Source organism: Elephantulus edwardii, unplaced genomic scaffold, assembly GCF_000299155.1.
Source record: "Elephantulus edwardii isolate Elephantulus edwardi_28Jun2011 unplaced genomic scaffold, EleEdw1.0 scaffold00374, whole genome shotgun sequence".
Lineage (NCBI taxonomy): Eukaryota > Metazoa > Chordata > Mammalia > Macroscelidea > Macroscelididae > Elephantulus > Elephantulus edwardii.
In genome coordinates, this window is record NW_006400124.1 from 479,615 (window position 1) to 482,815 (window position 3,201).

Here is a 3,201-nt window from a genome sequence, read left to right on the forward strand (position 1 = left end):
CTGCCTAGAAGGCTTTTTCCATAGAGAAAGTCTGGTTTCCCCTGCACTTGCTGCAGGTATCTGCACCTATGCCACCTCCTCCATGAGGCCTTTCCTGAACACCATGTTAAAACTTGCAAACCCTCATCGACTGCTGGAGGGAATTAAGATGGTGTAAGAACTTAAGGGAAGAGTCGGCAGTTCCTCGGAAGGCTAAGCACAGACTTCCATACAACACTGAAGGAGCCCTGAAGGCGCAGTGGCACAAGGACATGGCTCCTATCCCAATGGTTAATGGTTTAAACCCACCAGCAGCTTCCCCGGAGGAAGTGTCTCTAATTTAGATCATCAGTTGCTTTTATTTGCTGTTGAGTCAGCTTTAACACAGAGACCCCATGTACGACTGAGCGACACTGTGGCTGGTCCTGAGCCAACCCCACAGCCGCCGCTGTGCTTCACCCCATTGTCACAGTCATCTGTCATTCATTCCAACACACCTCATAAGGGGTTTCGTTCCTTTTGCTCACCAGTTGTTATCCCAAGGTTGATGTCTTTTCTCAGGGACTGGCCCTGGTTGATAACATGCCTAAAGTCTGTGAGATGAAGTCTCCTGCCATCTTTGCTCTAAGGCGCACCCTGATTTCACTTCCTCCAAGACAGATCTGTCTGTTCCATCTGGCAGTCCATGGTATATTCAATATTCTTCAACAATCTCCCAAATCAAAGGCTTCAATTTCCCTTGATCTTCCTTATTATCTGACTTTCATATATCTATTTTATAAATACATTGGTGTCAGGTAGTTTCACCTTAGTCTGTGAGGTGGCATCCTTGCTTGGCCTTGGGAAGCCTAAGTTTCAGTTTTCCTCCATCCTAAATGGTAGCTGTCAGTCAGAATGGCCTCACTGGAGGTGGTAATATAACACTGAAACAGGGTCACACATAAGTATGTACCTGAGTGTTCATAGCAACATTACTCCTAAATCCAAAATGTATAAGCAACATAAATGTCAATCATCAGATGATGGAGAAACATGATGAGTCCCAGCTGCCCCAAGGATCCTTACTCAGTCTTGCAGAGGGAGAAAACACGGTGCTCCATGGATGAGGAGGAGGAGTAGAAGCAGCTGGTCACAAAAACCATTTGCTCATAGCGTCCAGACCAGGAAAACCCATAGAGTGATTAGTGGCTGCCTGTGGGCAGTGGCTGCTGGTGGGTCTGCATTTCCGTTGGTGCTGATGAACATGTTCTAGAATTAGACTGGAGGTGATTCTACAACCTGATGTAGGGAAGGAATATCCTGAATTGTATGCTGCAAAAGGGTAATTTTGGGGGCAAGGGGACTCACTGTCACTATGGGCTGCCTGGGGTGGAGGGGTGTGAGGGTGTGAGTGAAGCTGGGTCACATCTTTTAAAAAACTACATTTTAAAATGTAATTTGTTTTTAAAACAGCAACCCTCTCCCAAACTGCTGCCTACTCTGTGTGATCTGCTATCTTCTCTCTTGTTCCTTACCACATCTTTGAGGAGTAGAAGCTCCAGGAAGGCAGAGCTGGGGTGCTTTCTATCTTAGTTCTGTTTCTGGCCTCTGGGACAGCACTGGAGGTGCAGTGGGTGAATGATACATATTTGTTGGTTGAATGAATGTCTTCTGCTTGTCCCTCAGTCAAACCTGACCCTCCGGTGATCATGCATGTGAGCCAGGTCCCTGAGAATCATCTGCAGGTGCAGTGGGATGCGCCTGGATCTTGGCCCCTTCCAGAAACATACAGACTCAAATACCAGCTTCGCTACAAGCGCTGTAAAGCTGAGCACTTCCTGCAGGTGAGGAGCACGAGAGGGAGGGCAGAAAGGGGCCTGGAGTGGTACCAGGTATGGCCACCCTGGTAGATGGGACATCACATGCAAACTGGGCAGGGTCAGCAGGGCTTATGCACACTTTGGGGTGAATGGTGGGTAATATAAAGAAGTCAGCAATTTCACTCCCAACAGTCCACCCACAAGATGAAAAACCATCTCCACAAATTGGTGTCCCCTGCAGCTCTCTTTGAGAGCCAGGAGTAGAACCTAGAACCTGCCCAGGGTCCATCAGCAGGTGGTTTGTCTGCAAAAAAGCATGAAGCCCACCTTGTTGTGATTGTTGGTTTCACGGCATCGGTGCTGACTCTTGATGACCAGTGTGTGCTTTCCTGTGCTGCCCTCACCTGGGTCGCTGTGCTTGAACCCAATAGCCAGTCATGGTGTTGTCCACTTCATTGCAGCTCTTTCTATTTCTCATGTTACTGTCTGGGGTTGGTCTGACACCAACCCCATCAAGGCCTGTGCCCCCTTCACAATCTGCTCTGCGTCCCCAACCTAGCAGTCACCTGGTCGACACTTCTCTCTGAGCAACTCCTCTCTCATTCACTGACTTTATTTCACCATCATGAAGTCTTCCTCCAGGGCCTGACCTCTCCCGATAACATCCTCAAATTATTCTACTCCTAGGAGTGTGATAGGATAATCAAATAACTCAGACACATGCATGTGTGTGTTCAGAAGAGCACGAGTCACGGTGGCTAACAGGTGGAAACAACCTCCTGTCCATTCAGTGGAGAGTGGCTTTACACAGCACACTCCATTTATACAGAGGATTGCTATTCGGCCATGAAAAGGAATGAAGTCCTGATATATGTTGGGGCCTGAGACATGATGCCAAGTGAAAACAGCCAGACACAGAAGACGGATGGCATGCTGTAAAAATCCCTTTATGTGAAATATCCGGAGTAGGTAAACCCATAAAGAGAGAAAATAGATTAAAGTGATAGAGCACAAGGATGTTACTTTGAGGCCTACAATGCACCAGACACAAGCCATGGGATTTCAACTAACCCGCATGCATGTGAAAGCTGGACAATGGATAAGAAAGACTAAAGAACTCGTGCCTTTCAATTGAGTGCTGTTGACAAATTCTGAATACACCGTTATGGTGAGCAAAGCATGAAAACAGCCGTCTCGAGGGAAGTGACACTCAGGTTTTCCTTAGTAGAAAGGATGGTGAGATATCATCACACACACTTGGGGCATGGTATCAGGAAGGGCTGTTCCCTGAAGTCCATCGTGCGTGAAAAAAAAGAGGAAAACCCTCATTGAAATGGATTGACACAGTGGGTACAACAATAGACGTAGTACAGCTGAGATATGCTGGTGAAGGGGGACACTGGAGGGTGAATAGGTTAGGTTG